At 47.9% G+C, this 14862-nt stretch overlaps 1 protein-coding gene across 2 annotated transcripts in view; it reads left to right on the top strand.

The window, feature by feature from the left end:
* The window catches only part of CABP1 (calcium binding protein 1), a 252404-nt gene that overhangs the window by 217896 nt on the left and 19646 nt on the right, over positions 1–14862 (top strand). The gene's annotated exons all lie outside the window — the stretch shown is intronic.

Genomic DNA, 14862 nt, shown 5'->3' on the forward strand with positions numbered 1-14862 from the left:
CCTCACAAGGGTTCTTCAGGGTTTATGGAGATGCCTCAGTGCTTAATTTGAGTAGGTGGTTGCAGGTGGGGCCAGAAGAGACTCAATTTTTTGGCGACCAGCACTAATTTTTCATTAGCAGACTTTGACCAAGAGCAAAAGAGTAAAAAGCACAAAAGAGGAAAAGACAAAGGAAAAGAAAGAAAGAAATATAGCGAAGAGGGAGAAAGAAGGGATAAAACAGAACCTACAAGAGAGAGATAAAGAGTCAGGGAGTGTTTGGTGTTGGATAAAAGAGGAATGAACACTAAGATGCTTGGGTATTCAGCACCCGACCTTCAGTACCGCCACCCATGGGTTTCTGAGCAAAGCTTTGGGCCATGGCACTTATTCTTTTGCAAATCAAGCACTGCTGCAGTACTACAAACATTCCACTGCAACCAAGAGGGGTATTTTTGAGGAGTCAGTAGCAGAGCAATTCTAAAAGTGTACTTGAAGTCTGTTCTTGGAGATTCCAGGGAGAAGCAGAACGGTAAACATTCCAGTGCATTCTAAGAAATGTTTTCTTGGGGTTTCTAGGGAAGTGCAGTTCCAAGTATTTTCTTCTGTGTTATGAGATGGATATTCACCAGACTTTTATTTACAGAGGTGCAGAACTGCAAAGATGAGTTCTAAGGATGTGCTCTTGAGATAGATTTTTGGGCAGGTGCAGAAATGTGCCAGTGCTTCTCCCAGTAGTTTTACATTGATTACTATGGAAGCATAGCCCGCTCCCAGTCTCGGCTGTCCTGGGAAGGCATGTTATAAAAACCCAAATCCTGTAAGGAGTTGAGGACCTGATGTTTAGGGTCTTATTACGACTACATCCTGGTGGCGGTCGGTGGTGGCACTGACTATGGTGGTCAGACCGCCACAAAACCACTGCTGCTGCCAGGGATCCGCGATTCCTGGCAGTCTTGCAGCAGTGTCAGGCTGGTGATATGCCATGCATATTACAAGTTTCATCACTGCCACAGTTTTCATGGCGGTGAACCTGGCATGAAAAGTGTGGTGGTGAGGAAACAAAGGGGGCCTTACAGGACCCCCTGTCGCGTCAGGGCCATGGGTTGCATGCATGGGGGCACGTGTTGTGCCCCCTTGTAAACATGCACCCCAGTTCCTGCACGGCATGTACTTAACAGTTAATGCCACGCAGGAACTGCCTTTGACGTTCCCATTGCAGTGCCTTTTCATAGGCATCGCCCTGGGACCGCTAAAAAGAACCGCCCGCCTGAGACTAAAAAAGTTGTAATCTGGCAGGCGGTTTCTATGGCTCTGGCGGTCTAGGAGTGGGCCGCGGTGTAACGGCCCGCTTCAAGACTGCCAAAGTCATAATAAGGCCCTTAGTCCCACATCAAGGAAGTTAGAAAATGACATGACAATGTGTAATGGAGCTTGGTCCCACCACAGGACTCAAACGTTTAAAAGTTAACTACTATGGATCATAAGACCATCCTCGTGCAGAGGATCTCACAGGAGCATATGTTTTCTTTCAGTTATTTATTCCACAGTCTGCTAGATATATCTTACAGGCAACTAATAACTTAGATTGTTGCTGAGACAAAAGCATCAAACCCAGCCTTCTGAGACACAGAAGAGCACAGGTAGGTGAAAGATAAGGACAAGAGCAGGTAAAACATTGTTCAGTCCACAGAATAGAGTAGTTTCCTTAACTATGGTGGATATATATCCGAGGAAAGATCAATACACTACTAATTATACCAGCTTTAGGCACAACCAAATGATATACAAGAACCAAAAGTGACTTACACCACCATCACAACCACCTACCAAGACATAGTAAAGGCAACAACCAGACCCTGTAGTACATGGTCCTACAAGACCCTACCGGATTACTACTGACAGCAGACACGGGCTTGGCCGAGAATAAAAATACGTGCCCCATCCCGCAATAAAGCATGCATAGATTTAAACATATACCAATTTCAAATGGTTAGGGACAGCAGGTCTCAAGACCAATCTCTTTACTGACAGGCGCAGCTGGTACAGGTAAGAGCGGCCTGGCGGGGGCGGGACAGGGGGTAAGTCGTCATACGACGGGATAGGGAAAATATCCCTATAGGGAATGACTCGGCGATGCGGTGAGCGCAATGTAAGTGGTTTTATTTATTATATTTTCCAAATTCCCTGCATATGTTGACTTACCCCTCCCCGCCCCACCAATCTTACCTGTACCGGCCATGCCTAATCCTGGGAAGCCTATTCTATGGACGTGCAGCACTACGAACATTTTAATAAATTATGGGATGGATGTTGTTGAAGTTCTGCAGGGGATCCAATGCATCAAACATTCCAATGCATTCTGGGACAGGTGTTGTTGAGCATCCTTTGGGAATCCCATGCTACAAACATTCTAGTGCATTGTGGGAACGTTGTTCTTGAGCTTCCAATGGGGTTCCCATGCTACAAACATTCCACTGCTTACGGGATAGGGCCTTTTTGAGTTGTATGTCCGTGTACCGTACTCAGTGGTTAATTTGTAATAAAAAAAATAAGTGCTGGGGCTCTTGCCTGGAGGGAGCTTGCACCTGCCCATTTCTCCTGTTAGCACTGCCGAAAACAGAACCAACTAACCATCAAAGTGGGGAGAGGATGGGACATAATGGCCAGAGCGGCTGACTTCAAAACTGGGAAACAAGGTTCGAGTCTCGGCGTCGGATTAACATCCTATGATTCTGGGAAAATCCCTTAATGTCCTCATAAATGAATGTATCCTTAGCAGGTGCTCTTAAAAAGCGCTGGTGTTGATGATTAAGTGCCGGTGCTGAGCTCCAGAAACCACTGGCTCAAATTAAGCACTGAGCAATTATAATACGTCGGAGACTAGTGATTCTTGTGCTTTCTGGAGAAGTGCAGTGCTGCAAACATTCAGATGTATTCGGAAATGTGCAAAATTGAGGTTCTCATAGAGGACTTTTGTAGTGGTTTTGGAGATAGAAGCTTGGCATGGTTAGCCTACAGCAAGAGCTCACATCCACCTCTTCAGCTAGTATGCGCAAGCTAAAAGGGCAGCCACCTTGTTAGCTTCATGTTGTCAGGGCACCATATTTCCAGTCTTGTTCTTCCATTTAACAACAAAATATGTTTTGCGAAAAGCGAACAGGTGACTGACTAACGAATGAAAAGGGCTGACCGAAAAACCCTTCATTATGTTTTTTTATGTACGAAGGTGACAAGCCCAGCTGAAGGCCTGGCCCTGGATCTCGGGTTGCGCCCCGCTGCAGACAGTCCAAGAGCTGGGTTGGTGTGGAGCTGGGCATGGTCAGTTACAAGTCTGCGGGTACACCCAATATATGCCAAGCCAAGACTACTGCCCACTACTGGGTCAATGAGGGGCAGATTTACAAGCCCCCTGTGCCTCTTTTACGCCACCGTCGAGTCACTTTTGTGACACAGCAGCGGCGCAAAAGATGCGGGGTATTTACAACGTGACGCATCTCCCAGATGCGTCACGTTGTAAAGCCCTGTGCCAGGAGGAGGCAATTCATCACAGGGGGGGCGTTTCGGTGGAGGAATCTACAAGATTTCACTCAGTCACTTTTGGGCCCATGCTGCGTCAAAACCCTGCCCCTGCCCCTGCTTGAAGCAGGCGTAAGGATTGACGCAGCATTGTGGAGATAGGGCCCCCCAGAGCATTGCTGGAGCTGCGTCGCGCTTGCGACGCAACTTCAGCAATGCGCCACTTTTACAGCACAGATGTGTGACGTATCTGTGCCGTTTTTGCCCCATGGTGCTCCGCATTGTAAATGCGGCGCATTCATGATGGCGGAGCTGTGGCGCACAATAACTGGAGCATCCCTGCTGATATGCAGGGATGCGCCAGTTATTGTAAATCTGCCCCTGAGTGCGTGGTAGGAGAGCTAACGGCTGTACTATGCTGGGCTACCGACTGCAGGGCTGGGACCCTACCTGCTGCCCTCTGCCCAGATATTGCCAGCAGGCTTGGTGGGTGCCTAGCTACAGGGCCGGACTGGCAGGAGTGCGGGCACTGGGCATTTTCCAGGGAGGCTGGAAGGGTGGGGGCCGGTGGGCTCGTTTTGCAGTGGTGCTGCAATATCAGCCCCCAGTAACAAAAGCAGAAGTGCTTCACACTTGCAGCCCCCCTGCCCCCACCCTGGGGGATGGAGGGGCTGGTCCTACAAAATTGCCAGGGCTGCTTTGGGTTTCCAGGTCTGGCTAGCCCAGTCCTATAGGAGGGGAGCCCCAACCGTGAGTGCCCCCGCCCCCCATGAAGTCCAAGGTCAATGAATATCTCTGGGATACGGGAGACACGAGGCTCACTCATGACATTGTGCGGGGAGGGAGGGGGGGTATTTGGGGGGTCATCATTTCGCGCTACCCGACTGACCCCAGCAGGCCTGTGATCGAGCAGTGAGCGCGCGCGCCGCCTGGCCCAGGGTGGGCAGCGCGAGCCTTTTATAGCCGCGTGGGAACACAAAAGGACAAGGAAGACGGTTCTATAATTGGAAACAGAGGCTGAGATTCTCATCCGAGCCGCTCCATCCTCGTCCCGCAGAGACCGGAGCTAGAAAGAAGAGCCGTGAGTGACAGGAACCGGAACGCGCACCGGCGGGGACGCGGTCCGGGGCGGCCGCGCGCACCTGCTGCCTCTGCGGGGACGCGGGCGGTATATCACTGGCCGGGGGGCGAGTCCAGGCCTGCAGGCCCGGCACAGGCTCTGGGTGCAGCCCAGGTGCACTGACTGCACGACGGGTGGGATACATAGATGCCTACAGATTAAAATCTGAAATACTGACAGGTGCAATGCCACCTGTGTGCAGAGGCACTGATTGCCCGGCAGGGACACTCACTCACTGCAGGACCGAGATAAATTCACAGAATAAAAACCTGAAATGCTGACTCGGGCACTGACACCTGTGTGCAGGGACACGGGTTGCATAAAAGCGACCCTTACCGCAGGCCTGGCTCATAGATGCAGAATAAAACCTGAACACTGACAGGGCACTACCATCTGTGTGCAGGGGCATTAACTGCTACTCTCTCTGCTGGGCCACTGATTACATGCCAGGGCCCATCTACATGCTGGTCCCAGACTCCCACTGCTGCCCTCCGGTGGCATACAGACCACTGTACTTCAAAGCCAGGGCACTACCTGAAGTCCTGGCACCCTGACTATACACGCCCAAGGGACATTGGCTGCAGCCTCGCGCTGAGACTGGCTGACAGGAACAGTCATTCATACAGACATTGGGTGTTGAAGGGAAGCCTTAAACTGACTGCTGCCCTCTTCCCTGTGACTTTGACTGTATTTCACAGGCTAGCAGCCTGCCAAGATTCCTAGGTCTATACATAAAGTGATGCTCCAGTCCAGAGTTTCTCTTTGAATTGTGGGGTTTGTAGTCTTCTTTATTCCATGATAAATCAGTACTACAAGTCCCAGAATTAATATTTAAAAAAACCTGGACTGGATTAGCACATCACGCGTGGGCCTGGGAAAACTGACAGCTATGGGCTAGGGCAGGTATTGTAGGCCTGGTACACTGGATATAGGCCAAGCCAAGACCCTGACTAGTGCCCTCTGCTGGGACATTGGCTGTATGGCAGGGGCGCGAACAGCTGTACTACTGCCTGCAGGACTGGGGCAGTGACTGCTGCACTCTACTGTAACACTGACTGCGGGGCTGGAATAACTAATACAGGCTCGAGGAGCTGACTGCAAGACAAGATGCTGACTGCAGGTTTGGATCACTGAATGTACGACTGAGTGAATGCCGCTGCACTCACTGTGGCCATCACCGCATACACTGATTGTGGCCCCTAGACAGTCGCTGAGGAACCAGATAATTAGCATGGACCACAATCCCATTTATCATGTGTTTTGCCCATAATGTCACCCCGACGGGAGCCAGCCATATGCAGATCAGCCCTGGTCTTGCTTCTAAAGAAACAGTCCAACAGTCCAGCATGACAGCCAGGCCAGGCCCCCTCGGAAATCAAGCCACCCCATTCCAAATTCTGCCTCTTTGGGCCTCTTCAGTAGGGCGCAGTTTGAGTCCTATGGCACAGTGAGCACAGCACCCACGTCTGGGCATATCCATCACATTTAGGTTGTCAGACTGAGGAAAACAAAAAGTGATGGGTGGACTTCTTGAGCTAATCTTAGCCACTGGTAATTATTCTGGACCACAATCTTGTTCATTATGTTTTTTTCCCATGGTGCCATCGCAGACAGGAGGGACCAGATGTCTGCTGGGAGGGGAGGGGGAGAGAAATAGAGCCAGAATCTTCCCTGCAGATCACTCAGGCGCGACAAGTTCTATGTATGTCAGCCAAGATCGTGCATGGTGGCCCCAGGGGGCTTTTGAACTAACTTTGTGTTCTATGCCCTGGGTCAGAGGAGGACAGGAAACTTTCCCACCCTCCCTACCCTCAAACCTCCCCCCATCCCCCAACATCAAGTCCACCACCACCCCCGAGCAAAAAGCTATCTTTCCATCTGCTGTAATTTCTCCCGGATCTCTAGGGGAAGGCGGTCTGGTGTGTTTAGCACAAACATCCTCCAGCCAGTATTCTTGACTGGCTGCTAGTTGAGATTATGGAATAGACCTGATGTTAATTAAGTGAAGTATATGTACAGGGCTTTAGATGTGTGCTGTGCTTATTGAAGTCTCCCAACTGTAGTTCTTGAAGTAAAGTTCACTCTGAAAACTTGCATGGTGTAAAAATAGTATCTCTTAATTTCTTAATTGTTTTGTTGGCTGTACTAATGAGTTAGGCAGGAAACCCATTGCGGCACTGGAGCGTCAATTTTTTAATGCTCCGTAGGCGCAGTGTGGGGGCCAATTTTACAAGGCCACGCAAAGCCACCTCCATGGCTTTTCATAGCCTTGTAAATATGGCCTCCTTTTACTCCTTACTCTGCGTGAAAGGGGCGTTCCAAGGGTGTTGCTGTTGGTGTTCCCACACAACACCCATGGATTCTGATGCATTCTCAGATTTACAATGTTTCGGAAACCTGTGAATGCTCAGATTCTAACACCTCCTCAGGGGAGGTATTAAAGTGGCCCAACAAGAAGAAATATCTTTATTTTTCCCTGTTTATTCCTCTTTCTATGTGTGCTGCTGCAGCACACATAGCAGGATAAAAACGCCATCAATGGTGCAAAGGTGCTTGCATTGGCACTATGCAGCCTATTGGGCATCAGTGCAGAGGAAAGCACAGGGATGTTTCGTATTGTTGTAAATATGGCTCATCCCTGCACTTTCCTAATGATGCAGCTCTGCACAGCAAGCTGGCTTGCAGCTCAGCGCAGCGTCAAGATCTTGTAAATATGCCCCAATGTTTCCAGCCGACACATGCTTCGCTGTGGGTTACCTTGCTGTGGAGCTCTTTCAAGGCATTGAACAGAGCTTTGTGCAGCCTCAGCCTGTGATCGGTCCTGGATGCCAGTTCAGGCAAGCAAGGTGAATCGCTAGGTCTACACCGTGATTGTTGTTTTCGAACACTAACCTACAACAGCTTTCAGATACACAGTGTAGTAGGATGACTCCCAGTTATGTACCAGCCTCTCCACATTGTCCTCAATAAAGACATTATAGAATACCTACCTGTATTTCCAACTGAAGACTCCTTCAACTATATGCATTTATGTGGCACATTCTTATAATATGTATGATCCAATCTTAAAACCCTTTACAGCTCTGAGGTTTTATTTGTCCCGAATCCAAGTGGGTTGTCATCAACATACAATTTATTTTCCCTCAAAATGCACTTTTTTGTACCTCAAGGTACTTTTTTGTTGGAAGGTTTGTGCTCCCACCTTCTTGTCTTTTAGGGAGCTCATTCTATGTCGCGCCTTTAGTGTTACAATCGCTATCCGGAGATATAAGTGAACCGGATGTGGATGTGCACGTCCATCGCCGGCCTCACTGGCCACTCCACAGATAGCATCCCTACCTTTGTCATGGCTCACCTGGTTTAGCTCCTCCATCTATGCATTTAATACGGATTCTGCATTGGGCTGGTACCGACAGAACCACTGGATCCCTGAATTCTTAACAATGTCATCATGTTTTGCTTTAACAGCACCATGGGCAGTGATCTCACCCTAGGGATAAGGTTGAAATAGAATGGCAAATCCCTCATCACTCTTAAAATATTAAGAATGGAGAAAATTGTTTGCCTCCATGACGAGTCGATGATTGATCGTGGAAATGTGACAGATTTCGACAGAGGGGTTACCCGGAACCTGCCCTCGTTGAAGAATTAAACAGGGTGAAAACGTATGCTAAAGATCAATCATAACACCTAAACATAAAGGGCCTCATTTATGAGGCTGTGAGTTACTTTTACGCCACCGGTGCGTCACTTTTTGTGACGCACCAGTGGCGTAAAAAATGTGCCTTGTTGCACCATATTTACAAAGTGACGCATCTCGGTAGATGCGTCACTTTGTAAACACCTGCGCCACATTATACCTGCGCCAGGTATAATGTATGCAAGGGGGCGTTTTGACGCAAGAAAGGGTCATGGAAGTGACGCAGTGAAATCTATAAGATTTCACTGCGCAATTTCTTGGCCACCAATGCGTCAAAATCTTACGCCTGCTTCATGGCAGGCGAGAGGTGTGGCGCCGCGGCCAGGGCGACTGACGCTGGAATCTGGGGATCAGGGTTCGATCCCCGGCTCCGGCGGCAGGTTAGCCCAGCACCATGTGACTCTGGGCAATAGCTCGCTTAATCTTCCCAACGGCCTCCAGCGCCTAGAGACCCTTACAGGTGATTGTGCGCTTTACAAATGTGGATTATTATTATTATTATTATTATTAAGACTGACGCAGGCACTAACAACATGGGACTTGCCCATATGAAAGTACACATTGCTGGAGTTGCGTCACTTTTGTGAATGCCCTAACTATGTGTTTGAACGGTGTATTGTTATCGCCACTAATAGAAGTGAGGCGATAAATATTGTATAATTCCCAAAAGTTCTTGCGCCAATTGCGTGGGGGGAGAAGCTCACTGAACACCTCTGTCTGCGTACTGCAGAATGTCATGTTGTTCTTCCATTGGGTAAGTGTAGGGAGAGGGCCTCAAGACCAGGTAATAGCAATCCTGCGCTTGGCCATCAGCATTCCCATGTCTCCCAACCTACGAGTCCCTTTTGGAATACGTTTAGAATAACCTAATAGTGCCAGTGTAGGATCAGGGTCTAGAGCCAGTTTCGTGATCTGACCTATGAAGACTGAGACCCAAAAGGCAGCTATGGAAGTCCGCAAACTGAGCACGGCATCTGTCACAGTTCGCGTCCTCTCGCAAACTGTACCTGTGTAGCCTCTCCGGCGTGTTGTATACCCTATTCAGGTATTTGATTGGACCCTTCGGATGTATGACGGTACAACGTGTGCTTTTACAACGCGTACCGTTACCACGCAGGTTTTACACCGTAAGTCGTTACAACAACTTGCGTTTGGGGGCGCTGGATAGTGGAATAGTTTAATTTACTATTCCAACTCCAGTCCCCGTGGATAGTAGGGAAGGAGTTGGATAGTAAATTAAACTATTCCCTATCCTACAGTGCCCTCCAGCGCAAGTCGTTGTAACGACTTGCGTTGTTAAACCTGCGTGGTAATGGTACCGCGTTGTAAAAGTTTCGTGGTAAAGGATGTTTCCCGACCCTTCCTATTACTAAATTAGCAGCATGCAATTCCATCAAAACAACCATCCTGGGAGCTCCCTCCCAGAATGGAAGTCTTCCCAACATCTCTCTTTTCACACTTGGTGGGCCTGGGTATCCTACCTTCGTAGTGCTCACACGTTGTACTCTGATAGTCACTCTTCTCCTACTATTTCTAGCTCTGTCTGGAGATCTTGGACAATTATGTTCAACACTGTGCTCAGGCACATATCTCTAACTCTTACCTTAACAATTTTAAGACTTTTTTCGAGGTTATTTTTCTATCTCTTTTTCTTTTTGAAGCAGTTGTTCCACTGGCGCTCCCTTACCCCACCTTCCCTATCTTTCCACTTTTTTCTCTCTTTGTCTTCTCCTTTACCAAACTTTTAAGGTATTATTTGTGATACATGGCTTGTTTCCTCCCTGTTCCTTTATAACACATTTGAATGCATTGGGATTTATATCCTTCCATTACCATTATACAGTTTCTTCATATTTTTTACAGGGACATATTGTAATACTTTTCCTTTATATTATTGCCATCTGACTTTTGTTTATATCTGTTTTTCATATGTTCATTGATACCTTTTGACTATACACTGGTTTGCCTAGCCTATATCACCCAGCACATTTATTATTTGTATTTCATCTTCGTTTAAACTTCAATAAAATTCCTTCAACAATAACCATTCTGGGAACAATGGGGCATATTACCAACAACTAGCGATAATTATCACTATGTTGGCTTAGCGGCAATATTTTTATCGCCGAGCTGCGGCGATTTTTATCGCTTAGGAGCCTTGCTACTATCAAGGTTTATCACCTAAGCGATAAAAATCGGCCGAAATGCATGAATATCGCTGAAAAGTCAGCGATATTCATGCATTACCGAGCTAATGCTCTTAGCCATGTTATCCACCTCCCATTGGATAACATGGCTAAGAACTGCTTAGCGCAAATATCTCCAAAAGTAGGTAATAGGAGATAGCGATGTTAGCGATTGTTTCCAGTCGCTAACATCTTGGCACGCCCACTTTGCATGTCATTAGTGATAAATATCACTGACATGCAAAGTGGGGCCCAAGATGGTCGCTATCTCCTACTAGCTTCGCTAACTGGTGTTAGCGACAGCTAGGTAATAGGGAGATAATTTTATCTCCGCTTTCTTGGCTTTTAAAGCCAAAAAAGTGGAGATAAACCCCCTTGATAATATGCCCCAATGTGCCCATGTTACATTTTTCTCCCGCCCTCCTCGCCTCTCATTTTTCCTCTTCCCTGCTCCATAACATTGAGAAGTCATAAACTTTAAGATAAATACAATAATTACTTTGGCACTGAATATGTTCTTCAGGGGTCTCTCCCTTTCATGGTAATTTAGCACAAGGTATTTATAGCATCATTCCTAATGGCTGTAGTTCTTTCCTAATATTTGGGTTGGCTGGACCTTGGTGGACCAGCCTCTTGTGAGCAGGGATTGTACGACAGTCTCCCGGTGGTGCCAACACCAACTTCCAGTCCCAGCACTGTGCACTTTGGATGGGCAGTGACATGTTCTATCCAGTTCATGCAGTCCTCGACAGATGACAGCAGGAACACCCTGAGCCTTGACACAGGCTGCTATACCTTGCGGTTCACCCCATGCTCTGTTTTTTACAATAGGCGTTTGCAAAGTTTCTGTTTTCACCAATGAAGTTTTGCAAATGTTTGAGATGTTTGCCTAGAGGAAAGTTTGCAGAATTTCACTTTTATCTGTGCAAACTTTTCTTTGCATGACCATTTCCACTCTATTCAAGCCCAGCCAAGCTGCAAAATGCATGGCGAGTTTCTTCCTGCACAATTCTGTTTGCAGAGCTTTTCTTTGCACAATGGTACTGAGGAGGCTGAGTGAGAGATGCTCTTTTGGAGTGCTTTGTAAGATGATGCGGTAATGCCACAAGGAAATCAGATCTACCCCAGAGGTGGTATTACAGTATTCTGCAAATTGGAATGGGAGATTATCAATTTCAGACCTGCAAAATTCGACATATTGCCTGCCCATGACCACACAACCTTCAATACACAGCCATAGACTGGACATGTGGCGGCTGCACAGAAGCGCAGCCCACACGCTACGAATGAAATGGGCACTTACTCAGGAGAATGAGATGTGGCATCCAACTTAAATAGTCAAGTCCACGTTTTAAACTCCATTCTTCCAGATGGATACGTGGCCAACTCACTGGGAGGGGATCTTCAGCCAATCACGTCTTACTCAACTCCACACTCATCACGAAGGTTCACATGATAGGTTGGCCACAGTTGTAGGCAGGCTTAAGAAGGTTCGTCAGTGGTAGTTACAAGCTACAAGTAAAGCTGTAGCACCCTAAGAGGAAGGACCTCGTGGTAATCAGCTGAGACCCAACACTAATGAGGGAGGGCTCCAACCAAACCCCTTCAGTTAAAACTATCCCGCCCTCCCCTAAGCCCCAACAACTACCCTGACCCCCCTGCCGTAAAACCACCCCACCCTTCCCTAAGCCCTACTGTGCCCCCTATCAGCCCTAAAAAGTATTATGATCCCTGCCCCCCGCACTGAGCTCTAAAACAGCCCCCCAAGCACAGGCCCTGAAACCTAAAACTTTATCCTCCCTCCTAAAAAACAACCCCCTCCCCTCCAGCCCTGAAAACTACCCCCAGCCCTCAAAACTACCCCGAAGCCCTCCAGCCCTGAAAACTACCCCAACCCCCACCCCAAAACCCGGCCCCAGTCCCACTTACCTCACCACATCGCGTCCTCTCCCAATCCTTGCGGCTTCTGCCAGTCGGCAGCTAGGCCGCGCACCTGTGGTTAAGGCACATGCGTGTTTAAAGCAAGCGTGGTAGCGCTTGCGAAGTTGCAACACTTGTGGCTCTGCCCGCGTTGTTTCGACTGATTCCCCTCCTGTGGTTTGGACGTGGGTGCCAACCTTCTAAGTGTTCATTATTGGTGCCAGGCAATGGTGTGGATGCTCGTGGGAATCAATGCCGCTCAGGTGTGTACCTTGGCTTTCGTACTCCTTTCAATCTTTCTTGGCTCTCAGTGCATTGTTGAACTTTGTAGTTGTATACTTGGCTTTCACCTGTTACATCTCCATTGCAGTAGCCCAAATTCTCTTGCCCCGATGCCGCTGGGTCATTATAGCGCCTCATGCGATAAACAGATCCTCCCCTTTTACTCCTGGCAAATATGTCCTTCTAGTTGGTACGCATCAAAGGTCTTCAGCAGGTTGTAAGCAAGTACTTGTGGGCATTGTAGAGTCCGTTGTGTGTCTGTCTCATCCCAAGTGCAGGTTCCAGTGCCATTAGAGTTCCAGGCTTACTCTACTTTGCACCTAAATATATTTCTCAGAGGCAAGGTGGACATTCATACCCTGGGGAAATTTCAGATATGCACACCAAATGAGATATCCTACTTTCAGTCCTTTCTCCTCTGATCGTAGTAACTCTTATGAGAAGAGTGGAAGGATCCTACGCTGATCATACCACGAAGCGCAGTCCAGATGCTTGGCAGAAGTGTACCTTCTGTCAATGGCTGCATTAGAGGTCACATCTGCATCTGATAGACATCTGAAGGATGCCTATATTGGTTCCACCAAAGCTCAGGCACCACCAAGGGCTTTCTGGAGACTTGCCCCAGTCATGGAGCTCTTTAGGACATCCACATGGGCTTCTTTTGGACTATTCGTCTTTAAATGCATTAACAGTCGAGGAATTACTCGTAAAAACCTCCTTGCTGGGGGCCTGGCATTGGCCTGTCTCAGCACCACCATCAGGAATTTTGTATGGCAAACTGTTCCCAAATCATGATAGAAGGGTTTTATTTTGTCATACTAACTATACAGAAACATTGTTTGATATTAGTATTGTGTTCTAAACATTACTTACAAAAGTATTGTCCTATTGGGTGTAGAGTATCTGTCATTAACACCAATGGGGCAATATATTTGTAGACTATGTTTAGGACACAATATGTATGGCATATAATATTTTGATAATGATATATTCATGTACCACCCTGGTAAAAGACGTGTTCTGACAAGGAAGTAAAATATTGGGAGGTGCCAACAGCGGCTTGTGCGCAGTCTCCTTCTCGTAGTCGGTGCCTGTCTTCCATCCCCCGCTCAGCATCCGCTGCTTTGTCTAAAGTGAGCCAAGGTTTACAGGAACCATACTGGGAGCTGAGGTCCTCAGCAGGTGGAAGTGTATATATAGGGCGCTTGGCTTAAAATTGTTGATGCTCTAGAGGCAGTCTCTAGTCTACAATGCAGCAACGTTGACAGGGGCTGGGAAGTTGAGGCCTTTGATGGACAGGAGGCTGCAGAGTTACAGGTAAGTACATTTCCTTCTCCCTCAGGTAAGTACATTTCCTTCACACTACTGTAGTTTTGGATCCTAACGCTAAAGCTGTACATTTGGGGTCAACACGTGATGTTACAGTTTTCTCTGCTGGGAATGAAGCTAGGAGTCCTGAGATGGGGGTGCATTGGTGGTGTGTCCTGAGTCCTGCAATCTCTGGTTGCAGAGTTGGGATTGTAACTCATGTCTGCGGGCTGCTGTTCCTGTCCCTGGGGTTATGGCTTCAGGGGGCGGACTTGGTGGTCGGGCCACATTCTGGGCAAGCGTCTACAGATCACAGGCCTGCGTGTGTAAGTTAAAGCTGCAAGTCAATAGGTTAGAGTTGTAGAACTGAGAGAGTAGAGCAACAAGTCAAGGCCTGGCTCACATGAAGCAAAGTGTCAACAAATCATTGTGTAGACCCACAGAACTATTGGGAGCCTGGACTGGGGGACTTAGGGATGTGTTGTGCAAGCTGAGAAAAGGAGACTTAAAGAGGGCTTCATGGGAGCTTCTTCTGATAGACTCGGGCGGGTGGGTGAAGATGCCCCTGGAAGTTTACATTGAGCCGATGGAAGAAGATGGGTTGTAATAGTCTAGACTGAGACGCTAAAGTTGCTTGTTTGACAGTGGCCCAGGATGGCCACATCTATGCCAGATTTTCAGGATTACAACAGACTATGTGATTGTTTTGCTTTTGGATGCATTGCATGTACATTTATTTTATGTGGATAGCCCAAACTCTTGCATGGATCCAGCCGCTCTGGATCTCCCTTCGACACGCCTGCCCTACGGGAATTTGTTGTGGGAGCTCAGACTGAGAAACTGAGGTA

The sequence above is a fragment of the Lissotriton helveticus genome, chromosome 11, assembly GCF_964261635.1.
Source record: "Lissotriton helveticus chromosome 11, aLisHel1.1, whole genome shotgun sequence".
Classification (NCBI taxonomy): Eukaryota; Metazoa; Chordata; class Amphibia; order Caudata; family Salamandridae; genus Lissotriton; species Lissotriton helveticus.